We start from the raw sequence: 13,857 nt of genomic DNA on the forward strand, positions 1-13,857 counted from the left end.
CTGTTTGAGTTAAGCACGATTCAGATGATCTGATCAGGGTTGACAGTTTAACCCTGAGTCATCCTAAACACAGGGGTCAAAAGGATGAATTATACAGTAACCATATTCATGTAGGTTCTGAGTATTGCGATTGCGACTCTTTGACCTATCCGGACGTCGGGTACCATTGCTAGATAGTCACTTCGATTAGTACAGGAATTGGTTTCGGTGCTACCGACTTAGGTTCGAACCTGTGGGGTCGCACACATTAGAGGTTCCTATCTGATCTGATGGCTGATGTAGAATCCTACATATTTCAGACTCAGTGATCGAGAATCAGGATTCTCTGATCATGAGTTCTACACATTATGGGTACCGGGGTCAAGAGTCCCACTGGTTGGGACTTTTCGATCAGGGTTACATATCGATGAATTCTGATGCCCGATTGCCCATCGGATTTGGACTCAATATTTATGAGAGGTTTAATTAGTGATTTGATCACTAATTAACTCAATTTGATTGAGTAATTATTTTTGGATCAAGTCCAATTGAATTGGATTCAGTTGGGTTTGACCCAATTAGGTTAAGAGTTGACCTAATCGTCGAGATGGTTTGGTCCCTAATTTGATCAGGGGTTGGGCTTAGTCAATTTCTGATTTAATTAGAATTTTATTGAGCCTAATTAAGCCTAATTAAATTGGATTTAAATTAGTCTAATTGGACCTAACTTATTTGGTTCAATTAGGTTGGTTTAAATAATTAAACCACCTTGACCCAATCTCCATGCGCCACCTCACTTCCATTGCACCCATTTGAATTCATGAGAAGGAACTTCTCATGAATTTTTTTCTCATGCCAAGCCCTCTCCATGCCCCACTTTAATGTGTCAAATGAATGGATAAGGATGATTGGTTGGCCATTCAAATTCAAAATAAAGTTTGAATTTGAATGGGCAATCAATCTTTGCACCTTATCCCTTTTTTTACGCCCTATTTATTACATGAGAAAAGGTTTCTCATGAAATCACTCCATGCATAATTTAAGCCATGCCTCATGCCTTTAGTGGATAAGGGATGAGTTGGTGTCCATTTGAATTCAAAATTTGATTTGAATTCAAATGTGCAATTACTCATCTTTATCCTTTCTTTTGGATAAGACATTTGACATTGTTATAAAAGGAGGAGAAGAGTGGGGCGTGCAAAGAAGAAGATTTTTGAAAAATAATTCTGGGGCATGAGAAGTCTTGTGCGTGAGAAAGAAGTCCATATCCTTCCAAGAGAAAAAGAAAGAAAAGAAAGAAAAGTGGGTGCAAGGTTTTCGATGAGTTCCCTAGAGTTTTAGCCTGGGGTTCGGGAAGTGAGAAAGTGAGCTACGGATGTGTGAGCCCACAAAATCTTAAGGAGATCTTCAACATCCTCTCAAGCACGTTTGTTGACAATCTGGAGCATCCAAAGAATCGACAGACATCGATCGAAGGAGTTTGATCAGCATCGACCGTCAAAAGGGCTCTACAACGAGCTAGCACTCGTGAGGAGTCAATCAGATCGGAAGCTTCGTGTGGATGATCTACAGAGGCCAGACATACTATGTAGCTATATCGCGATGATCAGACTCTCCCAACGGTAATCAGATTACAGCGATCTACTACCCGCACAAAGGTATTGTGTTCTGAATACATTACAGTAAAGTGTTTACTGTTCGCATTTGAATTTCAAATTTAAATGAATGCATGCTATATATCATATTTAGATCCTAGTGTAGGATAAATTTATGTTAATTAATTAGATTAATTAATAATTTCCATCATAAAATAGTGATTTTAAAAAAAATTTAAAATTATCATTTTACCCCTGCACTGAATTTCTCCACAAATGGTATCAGAGCGAGTTTTTAGATATGATATATGTATTTGCATGCATAGATTAAGTTGTAATCTAAAAGTTTAAATTTGAAATTCAAAATTTAAAATTTGAATTTTAAAAGTTATTCGAAATTCAAAATTTAAAAATTTAAAATTTGAATTTTGAATTTTGAATTTTGAAATTTGAAATTCAAAATTCAAAATTCAAAAATTTGAAATTAAAAATTTGAAATTTGAAATTTGGTTGAAATTTCAAATTTAAAATTTCAAATTTAAAATTCAAAATTTGAAATTCAAAATTTGAAATTTAAAAATTTGAAATTTGAAATTTATTTGAAATTTGAAATTCAAAATTTAAAATTTGAAATTTAAAATTTAAAATTTAAATTTTGAAATTGGTATATTTAGATATACTTGATCCAAGTAGCAAGTAATCGAATTGGGTTGGTTGCCATGGCCGTTCGATCATAGGAGAAAAGTAGGGTTTAAAGGCCCTCTCCTCTCATTCGATGGGGTCTCCTATGGTGGTAGGGGTGTCGCTACAATTATATCCCATATAGATGAAGTAGCAAAAGAAATTAATTGTAAAAGTTTAATTATGAAATTTATCATGAATATGTTAGATTAGATCTAAAGAAATATTCATGATTTATTTTGATTGAGTTATTTTCTGTTATGTAATTAGCAATAGGATTGCTATTTGTGAAATGTGCTGATCTATTTGTGAAATGAGTCAACATATTTGGTGAACAAAAAATAAAACCTTTCAATTTTAAAAATTATTTTCGAAATGCCAAACCCTGACCCATCAGCCCAAATACTTAATTAAAAGAATTAAGTGTTGTCTAGTAGGTCTAGAATTGTGAATTAAGACCTAAGACAAGTGCATAAACTTGTGGGTCAATGGGTTAGATGGATTAGGTCCATAATTGGGTTAGACCTAAGGTTAGCTTAAAGAAATAGACTAAATTAGAGTAATTGATCAAATCTAATCAAAAGTTGAATTAGATTAGGTCAAGGATACTCTAGACTCAACTCCAATAGTTGTAGTTGAATGGGTCCATGTCTTTAACTTGACCAAGATGGACTTAATTCATGGCTACATAGTGGAACCCTATTTACTAAGTTGATCAAATTAAAACTAATGAACCGGTTGGTGTCTAAGGTAAGTTTGGAAGTTTGACCAGTGGTTTTTAAGCGGGAGCTACTCGCAGTGATTCGATCTCTGACGAGTTAATGGCATATCCCCACCACTGATCTCACTTACCTGGCCAACTTGGTGAATTAGGTTTTGATTAGATCACTTTGTGATTAGGGCTCACCCATGTCATTAGGTAAATCAGTTTGACTGATTTAGGTGCTCCTAATGCTGGCTTAATTAAATCTTTTTTAATCTGATTTGGTGAAGTCAGTGGGAGGATTGAAATTGGCTATTAATTTATCTTCTCATCTATTCTTTAATAAAATCCTCAAAAATTATTAGGTCCTAAAAATGATTAAGTTATATTGATAACTAAGTCATAGCCTCCCATTAAGTGAGTGATAATGAGTCCATTAGTTTAATAATCATTGGAGGCCCAAAGGCCTAGTGCTTATTGACTAATGGAATTATCATTCATAATATGATAATTTGGTTTGAGTCTTTCTGATGGTGATCAGGTTGGCCGACCAAAGTCGGGCCTGATCATTTATTGGTCCGATTCACCAAATCAAATCATGTTAATGGTTGAACCTAACCAGATCTTTTCAGTGGAGGCCAAAGCCTACTGATTAGGTTCTGGGGCAAAATCAATTACTAGAAGTTGTTTAGAGAAACAACTGGTTATAAACCTACCCATAGATGCACATGGGTTGACCAACCAAAGTTGGGCTCGTGTGTAGTCTGTGTGGATTCTAGTATCCACTAAGGAATTAAAATAATTTCTCGAATTGGAGGTTGAGGCTACCAGTTCGTAAAAATACTGGGAGAAACTTTAGACTAAAGTCCAAGTCTTTAGTATTTATAATTTATATACTAATAGAGGTCTGGTTTTCCTTTATGCAGCTATGGCCACTACCCTGTCCCTCCGATCATTATTAGATAATGACAAGCTCATGGAACCTAATTTCGATAGCTGATATCAAAAATTAAAAATCGTCTTTGAGCATGAGTGGATCTTTTATGTAGTAACGGATCCGACACCTGAGGAGTCAGCCCCGAACATTAGAGGGATGGTTTGAGATACTTATCAGAAGTGGCTCAACGACCGCACCACCGTTTGGTGCATTATGCTGGCGGTAATGAATGATGAGTTCAGCCACAGGTTCGAGAATGCCCAGTCATAGGAGATGCTTCAAATGTTGAACGACTCTTTTGGCACGCCTGACGATGTTGAAAGGCATAAAACTAGTTGTGCCATTTTTGATGCTCGGATGAGGGATGGAGCCTCAGTCACTGATCATGTACTGTACATGATCGAAATGATTGAGTGCCTAACTAAACTGGGCTTTTCCCTGCACGAGCAGCTAGGTAAGGATGCGATCCTTAATTCATTGCCCAAGTCCTTCCTCCCCTTCCTTACTCATTTTTGGATGACAAAGCCTGCAGTGAACTACCACGATTTGTTGGGGTTGCTGCAGAACTTTGAGAAGGATCACCAGCTCCATAAGGAGTCGGTGAATGTTGTGGGAGGGTCTTCTTCTGGTCGTCGACCCTTTAAGAAAGAGAAGAAGAAGAACAAGAAGAAGAAGAATAAGAAGGTGCAGCTGTATGCTGGGATGTCTGCACAGGGTCAAACCAAGAAGCGCAAGCCCGATCAGAGCCAGGCAGAGTACTTCTTTTGCAAGAAGCAGGGGCACTGGAAGAGGAACTGTTCTCTATACATTGCTTCTCTGGACCCGAACAGGCCGAAGAAGAAGCAAGGTACTTATATGATAACACCTTGCAATTTTTTCATTTATGATACTACTGCCTGGGTATTGGATATCGGAAGCCCTTATCATATTTGCAATTCGATGCAGGGTCTGCAGGTCAGTAGGAGATTTGATGAAGGCGAGAGATTCCTGAACGTTGGAGATGGAAGCAAAGTTCCAATTCTAGCATTAGGAATCATGAACCTTGTAATCAATTCTCGAAACGTAATTCTGAGTGAATGTCACTATTGTCCAAGCTTTTTATTAAATATTATTTCTGTAGGCCTTTTGGCCATAAACGGTTATCAATTTTTAATAAAAAAAATATTTGCAATATCATTTTGAATGGTGTTATAATGTTTATTGGACAACTTAATAATAGAATTTACTTTCTATCACAACCTGTTAATGTGGTTCAAACCTCCGGTAAACATCCTAGAATAGATAATGTGTCAGAAGTCTACCTTTGGCACTGTAGGCTAGGTCATATCAATAAGAACAGGATAAATAGGTTGGCTCAAGAAGGAATTCTTGAAGTAGGTGATTATGAATCACTTCCAACCTGTGAGTCCTATCTTCTTGGTAAAATGACCAAATCACCTTTTACTGGAAAAGGTGAGCGAGCTAGTGAACTCTTGGGTTTGGTACATTCTGATGTATGTGGACCCATGAGCTCAAGTGCAAGAGGTGGATATTTCTACTTCATAATCTTCACAGATGACCTATCGAGGTATGGGTATGTCTATTTAATGAAGCATAAATCGGAGTCGTTTGAAATGTTCAAACTATTCCGAAATGAGGTAGAAAAATAAACTGAAAAGTGTATTAAAACTCTTCGATCTGATCGAGGAGGTGAATACCTTTCCAATGATTTTCTGACATATCTTGGGGAGAATGAGATTCTCTCTCAGTGGACTCCTCCTGGAACACCACAACATAATGGTATATCTAAAAGGAGGAATCGGACCTTGTTGGACATGGTTCGATCCATGATGGGGTTTGCTGGTCTTCCTCTAGGGATATGCACTCGAATCAGCTTGTTACCTTCTAAATAGAGTTTTGAGTAAGTCTGTAACCAAAATGCCATATGAGATATGGATAGGACGTAAGCCAGTACTCTCGCACCTTAGGGTTTGGGGGTGTCCAACTTATGTTAAACGTTTAATTACGGACAAGCTTGGACCTAGGTCTGACAAGTGTAATTTTATAGGGTATTCGAAAGAGACCAAAGGGTATTACTTCTACCTAGCTGATGAGCAAAAAGTGTTTATCAGCCTTAAGGCAATCTTTTTGAAAAAGGAGTTCCTTGGTGAAGGGACTGTTGCCTCTAAGATCGAACTTGACAAAGTTCGACAGGTGGAAAAATCGACACAAGTTGCTGAACCTGAACTAGATTTGGTTACATCAGATTCGGAGCCCATTGTTTAAGCACCCTTAAGGCGATCTGGTAGAGTACCATGTCAACCGAATAGATACTATGGTTTCTTGGTCCGGGACGGCGATCCTATCGAACTTGATGAAAATGATGAGGATCCGATCACCTACATGGATGCAATGCAGAGACCCGACTCTGAGAAATGGCTGGAGGCCATGAAATCTGAAATGGAGTCCATGAAGGTCAATGATGTGTGGACATTGGTTGACCCACCCGAAGGAGTAAAACCCATAGGGTGTAAGTGGGTCTTCAAGAGGAAGAGAGGCGCAGACGGAAAGGTGGAAACCTATAAAGCCCATCTGGTTGCCAAGGGATATCGTCAATGTTATGGTATAGACTATGACGAGACATTTTCTCCTGTGGCAATGCTCAAATCCATTCAGATTATGCTTGCGATAGCTGCCCATCTGGACTATAAAATCTGACAGATGGATGTGAAGACAGCTTTCCTAAATGGAGAGCTGGATGAAGAGGTGTATATGATACAACCTGAAGGATTCACATCCACAGATGAGTCTAAGGTGTGCAGGCTACAGAGGTCCATTTATGGACTTAAGCAGGCATCTCGGAGTTGAAACATACGTTTTGATAGGACGATCAAGACGTATGGCTTCGTTAAGAATGGAGAAGAGCCCTACATTTATAAGTGGGCTAATGGTCCAGTAGTAGTATTTCTTGTATTGTATGTGGATGACATTCTCTTAATCGAAAATGATGTCCCTGCATTACAGAGAATAAAGATTTGGCTGTCGTCATAGTTCTCCATGAAGGATCTGGGAGAAGCTTCCTACATCCTAGGGATGAGGATCTATAGGGATAGATATAAAAGGTTGCTTGGTTTATCTCAGTCCACATACATTGATACTATGCTGAAGAGGTTCAGCATGGAGAATTCCAAGAAAGGCTATCTTCTGATAGGCCATGGAATTTTTCTCTCAAAGAGGGATTGTCCGACAACACCTCAAGAGAGAGAGCGTATGGGTAGGATTTCATATGCTTCGACAGTGGGATCTATCATGTACGCCATGACATGTATACGACCAGATGTGGCATACTCACTAGGGGTAGTGAGTAGATACCAATCTGATCCAGGGGAGAATCACTGGAAGGTTTTTAAAACCATCTTGAAGTATTTAAGAAATACTAAGGACCAGTGGCTTGTTTATGGTGAATCAGACTTAAGACTTATAGGGTTTACAGACTCTAGTTTCCAGTCTGATCATGATGACAGTAAAAGTGTGTTGGGATTTATTTTTACCCTTAATGGTGGGGCTATCTGCTGGAAAAGTTCCAAGCAGCACATAGTGCCTGATTCAGTTTGCGAGGTCGAGTATGTCGCTGCATCAGATGCTGCCAAAGAAGCAGTGTGGCTGAAAAAATTCATCATCGAGCTCGGAGTAGCACCCTCCCTTGTTGGTCCAGTTCTGCTCTACTGTGATAGCTCTGGAGCCATTGCTCAAGCGAAGGAACCAAAGGCACACCAACGGACGAAGCATATTCTGCGCCGCTACCATCTCATTCGAGAAATTATGGATCGAGGTGACGTCAATCTTCAGAAGATTGACGGGAAGGAGAACCTGGCTGACCCATTCACTAATGCCATTGCAGTGAAGGAGTTCAACAACTACAAGTCGAAGATGGGTGTTAGATACTGCACCGATTGGCTTTAGGCTAAGTGGGAGATTGTTGGGAATAGTGTCCCAAAGCCAATCGTCAGCCTGTTGACGGTTGTGCTCATTTTTTATATTTATACATAAATTATAAATTAATAAAAATTATTTTAGTATTTTTTATCACAAAATATTTCATCTTCTAATGAACTCCTATGTTGTGGTGAAGTCCTTAGGACTATTTAGACTCGACAAAGGAGGATTTATCGTTTAGTCCTTAAATCTGTTCATGACCAAATGATACATTGTTACCAAGGATGACAACGTTTATCAAGCATAGGTTGTTGTGTGCCATATAGGTTGGTTGTCCTCTTAACCAATGAGTGTGGAGACACTGGTATGACATACAGGTGAGATGTAAGGGTACATCTGCACTGAACGTGATCGACTCTGGAGCTATTTCTACTATCAAGATTTGCTCCGATGGAATATGGGTATAAATATCCCTCTGACCTGAGACCGCCACAGTGACTTGCAAGCAACTCACTACACTTAGGCACTGGACTATCTGAATTTTTAATTCAGTGATGGAAGGCTGCTGGGTGTAGTCAAGTACTTGACTTGTCGGTACATGTGTCAAGATGGGATTGACCACTCCAGTTTAGGAGCTGTGTACAGTCGTGTTTTAATTTAGCAAAATCTTGGCCAAGGTAGTCCTTGTGAGGAGTCACAGGACTGTTTGAGTTGAGCACGATTTGAATGATCTGATCAGGGTTAACAGTTTAACCCTGAGTCATCCTAAATATAGGGGTCAAAAGAATGAATTATATAGTAACCATATTCATGTAGGTTCTGAGTGTTGCGATTGTGACTCTTTGACTTATCCGAACATCAGGTACCATTGCTAGATGGTCACTTCGATTAGTACAGGAATTGGTTCCTGTGCTATCGGCTTAGGTTCAAACCTGCGGGGTCACACATATTAGAGGTTCCTATCTGATTTGATGGCTGATGTAGAATCCTACATATTTCAGACTCAGTGATCGAGAATCAGGATTCTCTGATCACGAGTTCCACACATTATGGGTACCGGGGTCAAGAGTCCCACTAGTTGGGACTTTTCGATTAGGGTTACATATCGATGAATTCTGATGCCCGATTGCCCATTGGATTTGGACTCAATATTTATGAGAGGTTTAATTAGTGATTTGATCACTAATTAACTTAATTTGATTGAGTAATTATTTTTTGATCAACTCCAATTGAATTGGATTCAGTTGGGTTTGACCCGATTAGGTTAAGAGTTGACCTAATCGTCGAGATGGTTTGGTCCCTAATTTGATCAGGGGTTGGGCTTAGTCAATTCCTGATTTGATTAAAATTTTATTGAGCCTAATTAAGCCTAATTAAGTTGGGTTTAAATTAGTCTAATTGGACCTAACTTATTTGGTTCAATTAGGTTGGTTTAAATAATTAAACCACCTTGACCCAATCTCCATGCGCCACCTCACTTCCATTGCACCCATTTGAATTCATGAGAAGAAACTTCTCATGAATTTTTTCCTCATGCCAAGCCCTCTCCACGCCCCACTTTAGTGTGCCAAATGAATGGATAAGGATGATTGGTTGGCCATTCAAATTTAAAATAAAGTTTGAATTTGAATGGGCAATCAATCTTTGTACCTTATTCTTTTTATTACGTTCTATTTATTACATGAGAAAAGGTTTCTCATGAAATCACTCCATGCACAATTTAAGCCACGTCTCATGCCTTTAGTGGATAAGGGATGAGTTGGTGTCCATTTGAATTCAAAATTTGATTAGAATTCAAATGTGCAATTACTCATCTTTATCCTTTCTTTTGGATAAGACATTTGACATTGTTATAAAAGGAGGAGAAGAGTGGGGCATGCAAAGAAGAAGATTTTTGAAAAATAATTCTGGGGCATGAGAAGTCTTGTGCGTGGGAAAGAAGTCCATATCCTTCCAAGAGAAAAAGAAAGAAAAGAAAGAAAAGTGGGTGCAAGGTTTTCGGTGAGTTCCCTAGAGTTTTAGCCTGGGGTTCGAGAAGTGAAAAAGTGAGCTATGAGTGTCGTGAGCCCACAAAATCTCAGAGAGATCTTCAACATTCTCTCAAGCATGTCTGTTAATGATCCGAAGTATCCGAAGAATCGACAGACATCGATCGAAGGAGTTCGATCAGCATCGACCGTCAAAAGGGCTCTACAACGAGCTAGCACTCGTGAGGAGTCGATTAGATCGGGAGCTTCATGTGGATGATCCGCAGAGGCCAGACACACTGTGTGGTTGCATCACGATGATTAGACTCTTCCAATGGTGATCAGATTGTGGTGATCTACTGCCCGCACAAAGGTATTGTGTTCTGAACACATTACAGTAAAGTATTTACAATTCGCATTTGAATTTCAAATTTAAATGAATACATGCTATATATCATATTTAGATCCTAGTATATGATAAATTTATATTAATTAATTAGATTAATTAATAATTTTCACTGTAAAATAGTGATTTTGAAAAAATTTTAAAATTACCATTTTACCCCTGCACTGAATTTTCCCATAGATTAGACAATGGAACCAATTAAAGAACCACCTTTAATACTTTCTTAGACACCAATTGATCAATTGATCAAGAATCGATGAACCCATAATTCCTAATCACTACCACTTAATATAATTTTAATGAGGACTGCTTTGGTCTCATGCACATTCAAACTATATAATACTAATTTATACTAATATATATCAGTATTAAAATATTCTATATGTGCAATTATAATATATGGACATTCATCATCCAAGGACAACCTTGCAGCATAATCTCGTTATGCTAGGACAACCTTATTTTAGGATGATAAAGTGGTGCATCAAATATGCATAAATTCATATCAACATATGAAAGTACAATTTGTAGCATAACTAATTTTATAGCATGAATCATAATATGCATCACATAAACATTATATATATATAATTGAACCAAACTAACCTGGCTCTGATACCACTGTAGAGTTTCAAGGTGGGCATGCACAGTGAAAGTATAATGGATTTTAAAATTTAAATTATAAAATTTTAAATATTAAACCCTTAAATCAGTACCTTTTTTATGATTAATAATCATAAAACATATATTCATAATAAAATTCAAGCTATAGAAGAATACCTATAATGCTTATTTCAAATTTCGATAAAACCTCCACCAGGCACCCAAGTGTTCGCCCTCCAACGATGATCCACACAGGGTTATGTTTAGGACACCAACTCCTTAAGATGATTCCTCCTCCAAAATTCTTACTCTAAGAATTTTTTTGGGGAATAGGACCTCAAGACCTTTTTTCTCTCGTCCTAGCCTTCCTATCCCTACCTTTCTTCTCTCCTTATCTTCCTTATATCTCTTCTTAGGCTCTTGTCCTAAAACAAGAGAAAGAAGAGACTAATTGGATAATTGAAAGAGTATGTAAGAAAGAAGAGATAGGAATGAGAGATCTGAATGAAACAAATCCTTGGCGCAAACCCTTTAAATAATTAGCAATGGGATGCCTATAGATTTATCTTGCGCACTCCCCACATGCCATCTCGCACCTCCTAAAATTATCTCATGCCCCAAGCCAATTTTTCACACCCATCAGGAAGCTTCTGACACATGGCAATCATGGGGAAAAAATTTGAGAGATGCTTCGCACAGAAGGACTCTTCGAAATATTTTTTCTTGATGATTCTCTGATGAATTGTGCAACTTTTCATGGCATAATTTTTCTCCACCACACATCAGTGCACTTTGCCCATCTAATAGACCAAATTACAAGTGCTAACTAGGAGTTTGTATGAAAAAAATCTGGAGATAAAATGTGGTGTGACAAATAGATTAGAATCCTTCACAAGATGGACTCTAGCTTAGACGCACGGACAGATTAGGCTAGTTTTCAAACTTCAACCAATTTTCATGATTAAATCAGAAGGTGATTAAACCACAGAAGGATTCCTATGTGCTCAAAATTAACTCAAAAATCTTCAAGTATTTTTTTCATCATGGAACATATGGATAAGCTCAAGGAAGGGGCATCCCATCTCATAGGATAACAACTCATGTCTTGCACACAAAATTGAATTCCATGCACAAGAAAAATTCTTGATGCATGGTCACCTAGTTTCTTGGCTTCAAATTTTTGGTACATGTAGCCAAGGGTTTACCCAACTTAAACCCAAAATTAGTTTGAATCAATTTGAATTTAATTAGTTCAATCTGGAATCAATTTCGAACATGATTTGAAACAAAGAGCTAGGATTTGCAACATGTGCTAGCATGTCTATTTGGCAAATATGAATTAATCCAATTAGACCCCTGATTAATTTTTTTTATGTGTGACCCATTAGGTTCTACATCTAGGTAATAGTGGATTTGAGTGTAAGTCGATCTGATTTGATTAGAATTTAATCTATTTGATTTAGATCCAATCAAGCTAATTTGATTTCAGCAATTAGAACTCTTTCTAATTGGCAATCGAATTAAACTCTTTAATTTGATCAAACCCACAAGACAATATTGATGTCTAGTAATGTATCATGTCTATCTAAAAGATATAGAATTTTGATGAAAATATCAAAAATATTCTTCAGTAAAAAGTTATGATGCAATTCGATCTTTCGATCACCCTGCATCCCGAATATGACTCTAGATATAGAATAATGTCAAATCTAATATCATATTCATATTTCTCTTAATCTTTAATGATAATTTGATTAATAAAATATTAAAAACTCTTTCTAATTTTTATTCTGCTTTGATCAAAGACTTTCTAAATCATCAATCGATCAGAGCAAGTAGGATGTGATCTCCTCTTATCAGGAGTGATTGATTCCATGTTGATCTACTCACAATCTCTATACACATTTCATCATATCCAGATCATCCTGTACATGACTAAGTCATGAATGAGTATGAACCAAAATATGAATTCATGTATACAAGGTTCTATGGTAGTCTCAGGTCAAAGAATTATATGCACAACTCCTACTATAAGAAAACATCTTTTGATGGGTAAGTAAATTTCATAAGATATTTCTTAAGTTGGATCAATTCAATGAACTCATTCTCTAATGAGGACCCACTTCTTTGTATTAGTGTTTTATACAAGTGGCTTATGAGATCAGCCACCCTCTCCATCGAGCATACATAGGAAGTGTTAGTCTATCCAGAACATTGATCTCCTACTCAATACTCTTATGACTAAGAATATTCTAACTTAAAATTTTTAAAATTTTAGGTCTCATAGGTATGATCTCATCATAACCCTAAAACCATTATCCTAATTTATGGAGTTCATCATAATCATTACAAAAGTAAGATGCAGCCAATGATGAAAAATACCTTTTATTTATAAAGGGTCAATTATATGAGTCTGAAAGATTACAAGGAAAACCTATTAAAATACAAATTTCGATTAGCTTGTAGGGCATATTCCTTTCACCAAAGGCCGGGTGTGTTGGAGCACGATCCTGACTCCTCCCACGGACCTTTGGTGCAGCAGAACTAGCAACGAATAGATCTAGAGACTTCTGGACATGATCCAAGGCCCTTGACGAAATCAGCCTGGTTGCTGTCTTCTTCATCAGCCTTTCGTTCTAGATGAAGAATGCCTTTGAAACCACCTTAAAAAAATCTAAGATCTGGTACCCAATTAGATCAGACCTGGACCAAGGTCTTACAATTTATAGATCTTGAATTGGGGCATTCTAGATGGAGATGAAGATAGATGGAGACAGACCTCGCAGATCTGTCCTGCTGCAGCCTTTTTGTAGATCTGTTGATGGAGATCTCACCCGTGCCTCAAACGACCTCAAATCAATTCCAGATCTGAGAGAGACTTGTACCAATCTCTTCTCAAGAGATTTTAGGTCTTGGACCTGATGTTTGGGCACCTCCAAGAGAGGGGAGAGAAGAAATGGCTGGCGGCTGCAATGGGGAAAGGGGCTAGCGCCTCCCTTCCTTTCTTTCCTTTTATGGACTGGCAGCAAGAAACCCTAGGGTTTCTTGCTCCTAGTGCATGGAAGAGTGCT

The sequence above is a fragment of the Elaeis guineensis genome, chromosome 1 (genome assembly GCF_000442705.2).
Source record: "Elaeis guineensis isolate ETL-2024a chromosome 1, EG11, whole genome shotgun sequence".
In the NCBI taxonomy this organism is placed as follows: domain Eukaryota; kingdom Viridiplantae; phylum Streptophyta; class Magnoliopsida; order Arecales; family Arecaceae; genus Elaeis; species Elaeis guineensis.